The sequence below is a fragment of the Parus major genome, chromosome 6 (genome assembly GCF_001522545.3).
Source record: "Parus major isolate Abel chromosome 6, Parus_major1.1, whole genome shotgun sequence".
Lineage (NCBI taxonomy): Eukaryota > Metazoa > Chordata > Aves > Passeriformes > Paridae > Parus > Parus major.
Window position 1 is genome coordinate 9149472 of NC_031775.1, and position 16335 is coordinate 9165806.

Sequence of the window (16335 nt, forward strand, 5' to 3'; positions counted from 1 at the left end):
TTAGTTTAATTGCAAATATGTGGTTCAAGCTACAGAGGAGATTTCAGAAATGTAGTTTTAAGCATTGGAGGAGTGTCACTGAGGGAGAAGGGAGCTGTGAAACCAACTTTTGCCTCATGGCTCAAAGGCAAGGTCAAATATTTGACATAATCTTCTTTAGCACTACAAAACCACCCCAAAACCAACAACAAAAAAATCCCATAAAAACCCTCAACAAAACCAACTGACAAAACAAACCCCAACCACACAACAAAAACTAAAAGAAACTAAAAAACTCTCCCCTCAAAAAACCAGCAAAATCCCATCAAAGAAAAAGATAAATAAATACAAACAAACAAAAAATACACAAGAAACTGGCAAACAAACAAAACCAAAACCAAACAAAAAAAACTCCCCCAAAAAAATATTAGTCTCTTTTCAGTCCTCCTTCTCTTACCACAAGCCCACCCTTTGCCACCTGCAGCCTCTAAGGAAAAGATGCTATTTTAAAAAAGACTAAATTTTCTCTTACTTCAAAGACAGAGGATATTTAGAGCTATTTCTAAGGACAATCAATGACCCTAAGTTTGATTTCTGACTGTATGTACTTGACTGGCCTCTTCAAAAAGCACTCTCCTTCCCCTAGGCCCCAAGTCTTAAAACACAGGTTTATTGTTATACTTTTTTCAAAACATTCATTATGCTAAAATTTTCACCTACCTTTGGGTCTAGTTTTCCTGGTTTTACTTTCCCATTTTTTTTCACCAATGGGACACAAATGTCCAGTAAGCAGACACCTTCATTCTCTGTCAAAAAAATCTTAGTCAGTGGGAGAGTGAGTTCAAAGTGTCCCAATGGAGATGCTGGAGAGAGACGAACACTCCAGTGCACTTTTTAATTTGTTTTACAATTTTATTCAATTTCCACTTTCCTTTGCTGCTTGGAAGAAGCTCCTCTTTCCAACATCCTTGTCTTCTTAGGTTCTCCCCAGAGACTTGGAAATCAAACCACAGTAACAACTTGTAAAATGTTTTATTGCATTTGAATCCTCTGACTCTTGAGAAGCTTTAAACATATCTGTTCTTTTTTCAGTTTTCTCATTCAAGTGTTATCCAGTAAACTCTTTAGTTAGACATCAGATACAATAAAATATATATTGAAAAGCATTTATTGCAAGATACAGTGCAAAATAGATCAACAAATGATGGTTTTATCATGGATCAAAGACTTTACATGTAGGATGGATAATACATGTGTGCAGGCTGAATTAGGTAGTCCTCCATTTCAGGTACAAAACTTCTTTAAAAGTCAGTATCATAGCTGTTTAGTGTTTGGAATTAATGGAAACAAGACTGGTTCCTTTACTTGAAAGATAACTCTGGTGACGCTAGAAGCCAAGAAAACCAGGATTTGCTCATATATGTTATTTTCCCACTGAGGAAGAGAATGTTTCAAAGATAACTTTTCTGACAGACTTTCTGAAGGGTGCTGTAAAATTAATTTCCTATCCCCCCCCTGCACATGATCAGACATTCCTGTTCTGTGTGTTCATAATGCACAAGCTTCTTTGCTACTTCAGCAATATTCTAGTCAGATAATGAAAAAAAACACCCTTTCATCATTCTGTATATGGACATAGTAGCTATGGAGTAATAATAAACATGTGCAAGACAGTGGAATTCAGGAAACCTGGAGAGTTTTCAGGTTAGGCTATCATGCAGTCACCCACACTGATGAATTGCTTCTTGAAAAACAGCATGCTAGAGAATCAAGTCCAAGCAGGTTATGAAAATGATCAAATTATTTAAAAACTCATGCACTGAACATGGAAACCTGGAAGGAGAAGAATAAGAGATGATTAGGTGTGTAGACAATTCCTGTGACAGTTGAGAGGTTTACTGAGGGGATACAGACACAGAGAAGCTTTGGGTAGCTGGGAAACCCAGTCATTTGTATGGATGGCAAGTATGACAAGGAAATCCCTTTTACATTCACCAGTTGTTTTAGAATTCCTCTTTCCCTCAGTGTTGGATCAGTTTCTGCAAGGATACATTACTGGGTTTTGCAGGTCTTTCTCATACTTGGACTCTGTCCAAAGGATTTGCAGGGAAGATCAGGGCACCAACCAATGAAACTCCTTGCAGCTATTTGATTCAATTTGCTGTAGCTGGACCTTTAAGAAATAGTTCTGTAAATGCAAGCTTAAACGTCTGTAGGGTGTTTTTTAGGGAAACCAGCAGTCTGGTCTCTGTAGCTTTGCTTTGACACATCCAGTCTCACTGAAAACTTTGCTCTGGCCAGAATGAAACCAACTGCTTTCCAGCATCAGGAAAAGTTCCAAGTAAAGGATTATTGCCCTTTCTAATTCACAGTCTTTCTTCCAGTCAGTTATTATCCTCATGACCTTTTTTTGCAACTAGGAAATCCAAACTGTCTCTGTAGACAATAGGGAAATCTATACTTGCTATAAATTATGTTTTTCTTTCACTTTTGTTAAAAATACCCAAGATATGCCTGGAAATCCCTTTCAGAATGAAAAGTTTCAGTGTTTGACACACCCAACATGCGCAACATGCTTTACTACTGCAAATATCTGGTCCTAGCCACAGAACATGCTTAGCTTTATCCCCTTTAACATGTAGCTTTATAGTACGTGGTAGTTTTAATATTATTATTATTGCTACTTCCTACCACTAGGATACACATCAAGAATACTGATTAGAGAAGCTCTCTACAAAAAAAAAGTGTCTTTTCAACTTCTGCTGGAGCAGGATATGAGTCTTGGAAGAAACTGATGTAAATTTGGTTCCTGGACCTTCCAAATATCGTGGTGTGCTACACAGCGACCACTGGGGAATTTGTACATGGTCTGGGCTTTGACACAGGCCTCCTCCAAGAACAAACAGGAATTCTTGCAGTTGTGATAGCAGCTGTATCTGCAGGATGATTTGTATAGTTATTAGCTGTAAGTTATCTTCTATAGAGTCCCTTGTAGTCAATTCAGTGCTGTTGGAGGCTGCAGGATCAGCTCATCATCCTCCAGCTGCTCTCTCATTAATACACCTCTGACCTGGAGGCCTATTCTGAGTGGGACAGAGACTCTCTAGTCAGTTAAATCACCTGTCTCTTGGCTATGCTGTGAAGACATAATTATAAGGATTAGACTGAGATCATTAATTTAGAGTAAAAATAATACTGTCTGTATGACTTTGAAAATTTAACTCCCCCAGACTCAATAGGAAAACCCTGGTAAAGCTCATGTTGTTGGACAGTGACCTATTTCTGCATCCAGGTCTCACAGAGAATATTTATTTCATAACACCTTTAGCAAGAACATGGACCACGTTCCTTCCAGCAAACAGCAGCTATTTAAAAAAAAACGTCTTTTGAAAATGATTAAGAGTCTTGATTGTCTGTGAAGGAAGACTAATGTAACTGGGTAACTGAGACACTCCAGTTTAAGTGGAATTAATTTATGCCATGTATGCTGTGACCCCTTTATGGAAGAGCAGTTCTGATATACTGGGATGAAAGACAGCTGGTAAGGTGGATGGCTTAAGGCCACCTTCTTTTACAGCTCACCTCTCCAGGGGAATATAATAACCGAAGCACAGAACATGAGCTTATGTTTTAACAAAGTTATTCTTCAGTTTAGAATCAGGAAGACTCTCCAAAACCTATGGCACATCTAACTTTCCATGCCTCTGTTCCTCAGACTTGTGCTGCAGTGATTTGCCCCAAATCCTTTAATGTGAAAAGGAAGTTCTCTAGCAATGTAATCATTTTCTTGATATACCTACACTGTAGTCTGGGGGGGGGTTTTTGCTAGTCAGGTTAAAAAAAACCCTGATGATAAAATATGTCTTTTTATCCTACCCTGTTACCCTACATACTAAAAATGTGGTTTCATTTACCTTTATTTTGTTCACAAAGTTTATTTGAAGGGTTGCTACTGGCCCTGAAATATGAATCCACTTAACAACTCAGTCCATGGTGCATGGCTGAAGGAGCAAATCTGTATTCCATGTTTAAAGTTAACCTGAAATTTAATTACTTGGACTCTGCTATTATTTATTTGGAGCAGTTTCACATGCTCTGAAGATTAAAAAAACGTTCTGAACCCCCTGTTTTATGAGACCAACAAAGAAATAAACATTATTCAAAATTGTTAAGGAAGAGGGTAAGAGAAGCAGGAGGCATGTTTGGCACATCATTAAGAAAGGATGTGCTGGAGAAAGAGGAGTGGGGAAGAGAGAGAAAATGGCCAAACATTAAATCAGAAAAGCACAAGTGCTAGATCAGGAAAGGAAACCAACTGAAAAGATGAGGATGGGGGGGAAACAATGTGAAAGAGTTCATGATTGGTGCAGAGTGGTCAGGCCAAAGCTAATGAGCTTTTTGTCACGCTCTGAAATCGACAGATCTACCGAGTGCTCCAGCGAGCTGTGGTTTCTTTCCAAAGCAAGGCAGATGACTTTTTATCAGATGTGTCACTTGGTGAAATAATTGCCAGCAATAATGGTGCAATAGCAGCATACTCAGAGCACAATTTATCCATGTCTGTTCTATCTTTCAACTTCAAAGCTTCTACTGCCTCACAGATCACATCAAAATGACACCTCAGTCGTTAATGACAGTGGTCTAATGCAATACAGAGAAGTCAAATCACTCCTCCAGATAGGCAGAATGCTCTCATACAGAAACTAGGCATGTGCACGGGTCCTGACATTCATATTCATATAGATTTGTATTAGTGAGGAAGAGGGTGGGTTTGACATACAGATTTATTCATACTTGAAACAGCCTGTTTCATGAAATTCACCAAAATTAGAAAGGAGTGGGGACAAGAGTAGCATGCAGAGCCTTAACTTATGCAAAGTGAATGCCTGGATGTAGGAAATTTCCCTTTGCACAGCCCACAGCATGTGTTAGCCAGTGTCACAGGTCAGAGATGTGAGTTGTCTTTAAAGAAAGAAAGAAAGAGAGAAATGATTCAAATAAAGGAAAACGTACCTTAAAATGCACACTGTCCTTGTAGGCAAATGCACATATTTTTGTGGATCCAGGAGCAAAAGAAGCTGCTGTGAAGCCCCTCCTGGTGGTCATTACTCAGGTAAAGAAGAAAGCTGGCAAACTGCAGTTATTAAAAAGAAAGAATTGTCTGTTTATTTTCTAGTGTTGTTTGAAATTTACCATAGAACAGTAGATCTCTAAATATGAAAAATATTTATTCTTCTTACACAGTATACATAAACACACATGCAGCCAACATAGTGGCAGGGACACCATTAATAAGTTTCATTAAGATGTGTAGTTAAAAGCCTTATTAAAAGGGTCCATTTCTCACTTCACTGAGTTCAATGAAATTTATTGCCTGAGGGTTAAGTAATGTTTCAGAGGAAAAATGAGATTTAGGAATATTTTCATATGTTACCATCTTTTCCAACAGAAACATTTCCTGTAATGGCTGCTTGGATGGAGGGTTTAGACTTCACTACAGTGTATGTTTTCACAGTGCTTTATGTATTAAAATAGACAATCAAATAAAATAACCAGCTCTCAGCTTCACCTCTAATGGAAAAAAAAAATGGAAAAAGTCTTCTTTGGGTAGAAAGCAAGGCAAATTTTTTTAAATGGGTTTATTCTTCTCAGTTAATATTGCTATTCCACGAATATGGTAAGGGGGACTTCATTAAAAAGACAAAGAAAGGGAAAGAAATAGAAAAGGAAAATGTTCTCAAACCCCACGTTTTAAAGTGTTTAGGTGGTGAAAAGGAAACGTTCTACTGCAGCCATTAGCAGTGTATTGCCATTTGAATAGTGTCTATGGTAAATTACTGATGGCATGTTTGTGGGCTTTGTTTTGTGTGCTGGTGGCCTTGTTATTTATTGATTGTAGGTATTTTGGAACAGCCAAACTTGAAAATCAGTTTTGCAAATCAGATTTTACTCCTAGACCATGATTATGGACCAGGAGACTGCTTCCATGAAACTGAAAATCCCCATGGGCTGGGGAAGTTCAAAGAGGCATGAAGAGACTGTGTACATCTAAATACAATGCACAGAAATCTGCAGTGATTATCAAATGTTTTGTTGCTTTGCTTTTGTTTTTTTTTTTGTTTTTTTTAATTATTTATCTTAAAGCTATAAATAGGAGAATGCAGAGAGATTGACACAGCTCAGTTGCTGCTGCCCTCTTCACCAAGGGAACAAATTTCAAGCAACATTTATGTCTTGTTTTGTAAATATTCAATGGCAGATCACTCATTAGGCCTTGCTTTGGGATAAGGAGGAGGGAATAATTTTTGTGTTAATTTATGTCCATGACTACAGACCCTTTCCTCCCCCTCCCAAACGCCAAATTCCACTCATGTTACTGTGTAGAAGTTGAAACCAGCTCTCTTCTCTTTCTGTGCATAGACTCCCCTCTGTCAGAAATAGCTCCCAGCTGTGCTCTGACAGAGGGGTTGAGCACGTTTCCCAAAGTTGTAATGACCATTGCTTTGCTGTCAATCAGCAATTTTTGGTGTGGCTTTGTGTCTTAAACTGACCTACAGCTTTAAAGTGAAGAGAATTTCTAGGATTTCAATTTGATTTATTACTTTATTTAACTTTATTTACTTCATTTTTGCCTCAGTTGGCTTTCCTTCTATCCTAATTTTTTCGTAATGTTTCATAAGGAAGAAATTCAAAAGCAGGAAGTTGGAGTTGCAACAGAGAATTTCCAGAAACCATAGGATGTTTTTTTCTGACACAGAATCCAGCTGTTGTCATACAAATCCTTCCTTTCATCATATTGCTGAGAACTAACCAAAATATTTCCATATATACCTGTTGGATAACACCCCTGAAAATTCTGACTCCAAGGAGGAACAAAATTCCTTGGAATTCTCCACAAAGTCCTGCCTTCCTGTGCCTCTAGTCCTGGCTAATTCTCCAAGAGCATACTGAGAATGAAATAAGATGCCATGGATTAAGTAAAGATCTTAAATTATTTCATTTTTATTTTATTTTATGTAGAGAACCCAAATAACCCAAACCCTCTCTTTCTCATAGGTCAGGAAAGCACATGAGGAATTACTGGAAGTTTCTCCTATTTGTCCTTCCAACACGGTTTATTTCTTATCTATAGTGAAGGTGGTCCAAAGCCAAAGAAATAACTTGAGCCTTGAACACCAGCCTTGAGGTGTTCATACTCTAGAACTTCTAATTTAACTTTCATACACTCCTCACACCAACACAGCAGTACTGTAATCCTAATTGAGTTCCAGCTGAATTGTGCTGGCCAGCAGTTTGCAGTAGGGGTTCCCCCACCTTTTTGGAATAGTGCTGGCTGTCCATCCATCCTAAGCAACCTGTGTATATTTGGAGTAGTCAACTTAGAGGGAAAAATCTGTGTCTATCTACATCCATGACTTGTACTTATCATAAAACTACTTACCTGTTTGTTTATGCATATAAATAATACATATTTCTATTTTTTAATACAGAAAGTATTTTACTTTTATAGAAAATTACTAAAATCTAGCAGGGGATTTTCTCTAAATTTTCAGCATGAAGTTCTCTGGAGAATGGTTATCTTAAAATTCCCTCCAGTTTTACTGCACAAAAATTTATTTCTCAAGAAAAGAATTAATCAACAGGAATTCCATTTTTCGCTCATTAAAATTTGCAACATTCTGACTTAACCTGTATAACATATGCAAAATATCTTAAGATGTATTGTAAAAATGTTTAAAAGAATTTTGAGTTTTGTACACAAAAAATAATATTTGATACTCTCAAGCACTCAAGTCTTCTCAGTTACAGAAAATGAGGAATTAGGTGCTGATCTGAATCTTTGGGAAGGTCAGAACAGATCCATCTGCCCCTGTGGGCAGAGTGCAGATTATTGCTGGACTCCTCAGGCACAGTCTCTGGGATTTTTTGTATGACCATTTCACTGGACTTCAATTTCCATTCCATTTTGTTTGGTTTTTTTTATAATTATGCATGCAAAGACTCATTCTTGTATAATAAAATCAAGATTTAGTTACCTACCATCCTCTCAACAACAAGCTCAATTTGTCTCTTGGTCAGAAAATTCTGTACAAACTGCACATCAGAGGTGCATTAAATGGGAGAGTTTCTCTGTGTATTCACCCTTATTTTATGCTCACTGCCTTTCTACTGCTTCCTCAAGCAATAAATGTTGCATTTAGTCCAAAGGAGTGGCCACCAGTAGCAACAAGTAATTTTTTTATCTATTTCAGGTTCTGGGTTACATATATACTAAAATTATTGTGAAAAACCCCCACTAGATGTAAGTTTGTCATAGTAGTAAGCTTAGAAATATTTTTCTCCCCACAGTGGCTTGGTAAAAAGAAATACTCCTAAAACCTCTGCCCTGTAATCAGCCAAGGCCCCTAACTAAAAAGCACTTTTAGAAAGTGCAAAGATATAATAGTCCCAAGATGAATCTGCCCTACAGTTCCATTTTCTGCCATACAAACGTTTGGGAGCTTATCGTTGAAGCCACATTAGTCTTGATTTAAGGTCTTTTGACACATTATTACAGCACACTGCCATCACTTCACACCTGTCATTCTGTCAGTCAGAAGAGAGGGAGGGGAAACAATTTTGATGTCAATCAACAAATCCTTCGGGAGGTGTAACCTGTTAAGACATATTACCCTTTGCCCACTGCGATTTACAGGCTTTGAATTTAAAGGACATATGCCAGAAATAATTAAAGACTAATCTTTATTGTACTCACTTACGAATGAAGGCATTTAGTACCACCAGCACATTTATATTGTCCAGAAGAAGAAAGAGATAGAGGAGCAGACTGTGATATTACAACTACTCTTTCCATTTCTATTAATCAATTGTTCTATCTGGATGTTAAAATCCTCTGCCCTCAAGGAGCAAATATTTAGCAAGGTAGCCTTTCCTCTTACAGTTGTATTCATGTCCTAGCAATGTACAGATAATTCCAGTATGATGCAGGATCTGTAGCATTGTTTTTGAATCAAACAGTATTTTAAAAATAGAGAAAAAATTGGCATGGAATTATTGAAAAAATAATCTAGTAAAATAAAAAAAAAAAAGAACAAACAAACAAACAAAAAAAAACCCACCCCAAAACCAAACAAAAAAAATTAAAACCAAATAAACAAAACAACTACTCCTGTCCTCTATGTTTTAGTGGCTACAAAAATCAATCTCAGCCTGGAGAACTACAGCTTCCATAGGCATGGCTTTGGATCACCTTGTAACTACTCTTGTAATTTACTTGGAGGCATCAAAGGAGTGATGTCAACCTCAAAGTCTGAATTTAGGATCTAAATCCTGAGTTGAAGGAGGCTAATTTTTTTCCCAAGCTAGATTTTCAGAATGACACAGAAGAAAGAAGCATTTACACAGCCTGCTTGTTACTGTTCACAACTCATCTCTGGAAGGAACATCTTGTCCTTAGACTGACCTTAGAGCTACAATCTAAAGGAAATAACCACAAAACAAGAATAGCTATGGAGCAAATAAAATAACAGGCAGGGACTATATAGTCCAGAGAACCAGAATAAAAAAAAATTAATTATATTGTAAATTTTTTTACACTACTTAGTTGTCTTACTATACATACAGCTTGTTTGAGCTAGAAATTGGGTGGAATTGTGGAAGCTTTGACTTGCAGTTGCCACCACATGCTATCAAAACCCTGCTGGGAGGATAGTTTTGCAGTTTTTCTAGCTAATTTGAAACAAACTTTGGGTTCACTGTCCAACAGGTAAACCCTGCATCACTAACTCACCATCACCTTTTCCTGCCTCCTTCTCCTGATTTACCTCCCTGATACCTCCCTGATTTACATTCAAGCCCACACACACACACAAAAGCACACAGGAAGAGACAAGTGGGGGCAGGAACAGGAAAGCAGTTGTCTCACCACAGAATTTTAAGGAGTATGGCATCACTGTCCTAGAGAAGCACACAGAGTGTGGCATGCTCTGCTGCTAGATGGTGCATCACCATCGGGTGGTCTGGAGACACACAGTGCCCTCGATTTTATATTCACAAATAGTTTTCACCAAAAAAGGCAGAGATCCACATGCAGCCAAAAGCATTCTGCTCACATTTGCTTATTAATTTTACCTGAGGGAATGGAAAGGCTAAATTTGCTTTAGCTGGTAATAGTGACAGAAGTGCACACTTACGGTAACAGTTCATTTTCCATTTCCTAAAATATGGAATCAATCTCACATATGAAAGACTACACCATCTCAGCTCTCACAATTTAAAGAGGTACTTTGAAGGAGTGGGAAGTCGTAATGAGAGGTGGATTTTACTTTACCATTTTACACAGAGCTAGGAAGAAAACAAACAGTTCCTCATCATCCTTCTGATTAGATATTCTTCATCTCTTTCCACGTTTTCATTACATTTTCCCCCACCTGTACAGCTTTCTGCTCTCTCTGGAGGTGGCCCAGACATGACCATGTCAGTCAGACCTTTTACCTCAAATTCACCTTCTGGGGCATTCATATACTCTCAGTTGCTGTGGCAACTTAACATACATCAGCAGCTGTCCCTTGACTGTAAGCTATAGTGGAAGTGAAAACCAGTACTCCAATTTTTGCACAAGAAGCCAAGACTTTCTAGGACAGGCCAGAATTGCTGATTTCAGGGAAAATCAACCCTCACAGCCATGCACAAAGCAAAAACCAAATTACTGTACCTCACCCAGGAGCAAAAGATTATAAACAGTGTCCTGTCTCGTATTTAGTGGTAACTAACATAAAGAAGCTCTGTGTTACCTGCTGGCAGCTGATGGTGACTCTGCTTTTGCAGAGGCAACACTTTTAAAGCAGCACAGGCAATGGAGTAAAGCTAGTAGAAAATGTGATTGGAATGAGGCTCTTAGTTTGAAGCTGGTCAGAATAGAACCTTGTCAGCCTGGAAGACTGTCGAATATGCTGTGACATTTAATCAACTGCTTGACTACAGGCTCACCTTTAGTGTCTGTGGTGAAGTGAACATGATTCCCCTCACCTTGCTTCACATCACACATCACTTTTCAGTGCACTGCTGTAGAGAGCTGGGTTATAGCCTTTTTTTTTTTTCCCTAAGAGGAACACAGTAACAGAGGTCAGCTACAGTCATGAATTTTATGAAAGGTTTGCTGGGAAACCACATTAAATGGCAACATCAGTCCATACATCAGCCTTGTAGTGCTTTTATTCCAAGACTCTGCAGCTGAGTGATTTGCAATGTACTTGCATTTCATGGCCATCATTTTTAAGCAATGTCATTTGCCTTTGTATCTGACACTTCAGCTGCACCAGAATCCACCCAGCTATTCATGATAAATTTCTTCCAAGAAAAAATCTCCACAAGAAACACTCCCAGGATCCCCAAACTCCAATCTTCAGAAGCCTTGGATATAAAACCAGGCACGGACACTTCAAAATGCAGCAGTAACTGAAGAGAAAAAGCTGAGATAAAATTAGTGTCCCAGAATTCAGAAAAGTAAAACATTTTGATTAGAAAGTATGGTCAACAGGATGCTACAAAAGCAAAAGATAAGGTCTATATCACTAATACGGCAAACAGAATGCTTTGTTTATAAGTTTTTGAAGAAAAAACAACACTAATTACTTTTTTCTCCAGAGAATATTTTTTTTCCCCAGCAATAATATTAACTCTGTTCCAATCACCATACTGTGCATTTTTTTGTCTTTAGTATTGTAAAATATTCAGTTGCAGAAGTTATGTCATGTCCATCACATCACAGACACATTAAATTGTCAACATGAAATTGTGTTAAAACAATGGGCCTCTTAATCCCTTCTGAGAAGGGTGTTACTGGAAAGGGAACAGTAAACACTCAGATTTGTAAGCAGGTGAGTTAATATTTGAACATCATGGAAAGACTCTCCACCATCATGAGTAAACTTTAATGAAAGCCTGATAAAAGTCATATTCCTACTGGAATATCTCGAAGTGCTAGACATTAGGCTGTAATCTTTATGGAGATATTTCTTGCATTTTGGAATACTGGCGTATTTAAGAAGGTTCACAATTCAAGAAGTCTGTTCCCAAAATGGCTTCATAAACTAATATCAGATGTCTTGTGACAACAATAACTACACATGGATGCACAGTCCTAATCTAATTTCACTTAGGGATTTTTAGGCCAGAAGTCTGTGTCTGCAAATCAAAGGAAAGAGCACAATGTAGCAGGTGTGGCAGCAGCACAGCATCTGGCCCAGTACTCAGGAAAGAGAAAAAGAGGAAAGTGGTACCCACCATCTATGGACCCCTAACAGCTGGGTGAAGCAGCTCTAACACTTTTCTTGGTCTTCCTGTTTTGACAGACTTAATTTCTATTGCAGGATTCCAAATAATCACTGTAAATGGCCTCAACACCACAAATCCACTACTCTAAATCAAAGCTGCTTTACCAGAAGGACTTAAGCAGTCCATTATCTCCACCTGTTAGGAAGGCAATCTGTATCCATGACAGGGAGAAACTGCATGACCAGACTTAACTCTTGTTAGCAGTCATGAAACACCACTCGTTGCAGACCCATTGCAGCCATGGCAAACCGACTCACCAGGATTTTGTTCCTGCCTCCACTTTAGCTCACTGGCTTTGCAGTCAGCCTACAGAATGTCTTCTTCCACTCTGGGACCAGGGAGACTGAGTGCTGTGAGCACTGGTCATTGGCTCACTACTCAGACAGTAACATTGCAAACAGAATTACAGTAGTAGATAACATAGCAAGAATGGTCAGTTATATACTTAAAATAATCACTTTTTTTTTTAACCAGAAGCCTAATCTATTTGTTCCAAGTGAAATATCCCTCCTCCAGGAGTAGGAGTTCATCATGTACACTGAGGGTATTGAATGAAGGTGTTGGTAAGATGGGATCAGAAATCACAGTAAATCTCCTTCCCATTTATGCCTTAAGAATTTTTTTATTAAGAGTAACTGATTTCTTCAAATCATCATGTATTTAACTATGGCTCAAGACATAGTAAGAAATAATTGGCTGACCTCTTGTTTGTGGTAAAAATTTGAGGCGAGTGTTTGCATGAGAAGATTGAATCTGATTGCATTATTTAAGCCAAAACCAGAGGATTTCGTAAAGGAAGTTTCAGTTCATTATAGCATTTCTCAGATGTTAAACCATAAGTCTGAATCCCTTCCAGGTCCTACTAACATCAGTGGTTGGCTGATGGTGTCTGACAGGCACACAAAAAAATAAATTCTTAGTGTCATTTCAATGTCTAAATTAGAAGTCTCCTCATTAGAAAACGGTCACTGCAGAAAATACCACCTCTGGTATTTGTTAGTTGTTACCATACAGCGAGGAAAAGCCAAAAAAAAAAAGGCCTTGGAAGAAAGGCAAAGTTCTCTTTTCATCCATTCTCTACTGTATGCTTGGCAAAGAGGGCAAACTGATAGGGCATCTGCAGAAAGATCTACTGAACAAGTGTCTTGCTTCTCTTTATATCATAGGAGTTCTACAGAGTTAGAGAAATGCAGTCTCCAGCTCTGCCACTGTGATGTTCCTCGCAAAAGAAAAAGGAAATGTGCACATCCATAAATTTCAGCAGTAGAAAAAGTTTAGGAGCGCTGTCACCTTCTCCATTGTATATATAGCTTGGTAAATAAGGGAGAGAGAGTGTGCTCTTGGCAAAACCATTCGGCATTCTGTGCTCAGCCTTCCCTCCTGAAATAAAATACAACACTAAGTTTTTCACACTGGTTCTTTGATGTATGGCTCTGTTCTACCTCATCATTCTAGTGTGATTCAACAAACATTAGAGAGAAATTCTTCTGTTTAAATCCTTTACTGCAACAGAAGCAAATATCTTACTTTTAGAAAGCACATTTCTTAAAGATAAAATACAATTCTACAATACACTTTCAGATAGATTTGCCATAAGTCAGATACCCTTGTTCAAATAATGGACTATGAACCTAATTTATCTTGTGCCTTCAAGAAGTACAGAACTTGCTCTTATTAAGGTGCTCCATTATGAGAGTCTGTGACTGATACAATGAATTGTTTTTCAGCTGTGCTGTGGTTGCCATTATAAGTCTTCTGGTTGAATGAAAAGGCAATTAAGGGAGAAAGTATTTAACAAGAGACCAAACCAAAATGATACAGTTTTAAGGACACATCATGATTACAATGACATTTAAACTGTCATTCAGCTAAAATAAAATAACAATATAGAGCTGCATAGGACTCTGGCAAGGGTGACAGGAACAAACCTATTAACTTAGGAGAAAAAAAGCCACTTCGTACTGTAATAATACCTTTAAATCAAGAACATTTGTTTTCCACTTCCCTTTCACTCCTCATTAAATTACAAGTGTATGCAGGAGCAAATATAAGTTTCTTATTCAAATGACCTTATCAAATCTATACCTGGATGATTGATATACCTACATGCAATTTTCTAATGTTCTGTTTTTAAAATACAAGCTTCCTTTTAAATTCCAAGTTTTAAATGTATCATTCAAATTTTAGGGAAGCTACTTCAGCGCATAATAAGTCCAGAAAAACTCTCCAAGTTCTTCTACTGCTTAAAGGATATGAGTCAGTCCTGTGTGAGGGAACAGTCCTTGTGCTATGCAAAAATACAATATACAAATGTGACAGTGCTGGACAGCACACTGTGCTGTAAAATCAGTAAGCAGAAGGAAAGACAAGCAAAGCTGTGAAATGCTTTAATAATGGCTTTTTATGTTAAAGCTGGTCTACACAAAGTACAGTGTAGGTCTCCTGAGGTGTATATATCTGAGATTTCATTTATGTTTTGCATAGAGAGTCATCATCCATAAAATCATATCCAATTTTTGGTCCTCAACACATTGTTTCAGCAAGGTGCTTCTAAGAGCTGGTCTATCTGATACTACCTGTAGTAGTAAGACGCCAGTTCTGTGCTTGCCTGTTGACTCTTATTTGACATTCAAACATTGTTTGCTCTTTTAATATTCTCTTAGTACCAGAAATTGGACCAAACTAGGTTTCAGCAAGTCAAAAATTCTGTTTTTTATAAAGTTGTGTCTGGGTGCAACTTGCATTCATCTCTGAATTAGTTTGTGCTGCCTTTAATGACATTACTTCACCTCTTTCCCAGCACCCTATAGGTGGGCTTGTTGGAAGAGACAGCAAAATTAGAGCTTCTGATTTTTGCTTCTAATTCAGCTGAAGGCAATAAATACCAATTCAACATATTGGCATATGAAAATCTCCTTCCTTCCTTCCCTTAGCAGCAGTATTGTTGTGAAAGACAGCTACAGAATAACTGTTAAAGTCTTTGTTTCTTCAAGAAACAAAAAAAGATGGTAATTAATGAAAGATTCTCATGAGCTGCAGGCATATTGCTCTTGAACAATGTTTCAGGACTTTAATGTAAAGTTAAGAAAAGTTCCTTCTGGCCCCTTCTATCTTCTCCCTCCCCAGAGTTCTATCCAGCTGCAAAGTTGGTCCATTGTTCACACTGAGTAGGGGTCATGTTAGCTCTTAATGACTAATAGGTTTTTCAGGTTTATCAATATGTAAATGTTCATTTTAAAAACTGTCTTGCAAAAAGTTTAACTCTCAACACCATTGACAAGAGTTTCTCTCTATAGATCTTCTACCTTGAATTGCTACAGAGCAAGTGAAGGGTAAATTAATTGTGATTGCAGAACTGTCATGGGACCAATTCACATTTGACATGAATTAACTTTCACTGCAAGTGTGAGAATATCTCTATGAACACTGGGTATGGTATTGCACAAGGAGCAGAAAGAGCTTTCAGAATTATTTTCCTACATCAGATAAATAATTTAAAAACTGGGAGATAGTAAAAAAGGAGCCACATAGCTTTAGTCAGAAAAAATGTTTTTTATTATTTTTGTTGTTAAAGGAACTACTGATCAAAAAAGTGATGGACAAGCAGAAATTTTTTTACCCATATTAACAAAAGGATATATTTAAATGAGTTTTCTAATTATGTGGGGAAATAATACACTGATGTAGTGTTGTTAAATCTCAGAAATTAAAAGGCAAGTTTGAACTGCAACCTAGAGTTTTTAGAGCAGTCTCAGAGCTTGGAGAATTCATAAACCAAGTAAACCTCCTGACATAACTATAAAATGTGGTATAAACCCTAGGAAAAAATAGCCATCTTGAAAGGGTAACAGCACTTTTATGAGAATTTCAACTGCACCATGGCAACATCAAACCGTCAAAGCAAATGAAGGGCAGTAAAAGTAAAATTAAAAATGATGAAGGGGACACCAGCTTGCTAACAGCTTTCCAAGCTGTAAAGCTTTCAAATATTATCTCTTCATTGGTTTGTTCAATCACACA

The 16335-nt window shown here is 37.6% G+C and overlaps 1 long non-coding RNA gene across 1 annotated transcript in view; it reads right to left on the reverse strand.

The window, feature by feature from the left end:
* Positions 1-409: 409 nt before the first annotated feature.
* LOC107199680 overlaps positions 410-16335 on the reverse strand; it is a 60910-nt gene continuing 44984 nt past the window's right edge. Inside the window, exons 2-3 of the long non-coding RNA XR_001519268.1 lie at positions 4993-5113; positions 410-3115 (exon numbers count right to left, since the gene is read on the reverse strand). This is a non-coding gene — a long non-coding RNA (uncharacterized LOC107199680). The remainder of the gene's footprint in view (positions 3116-4992; positions 5114-16335) is intronic.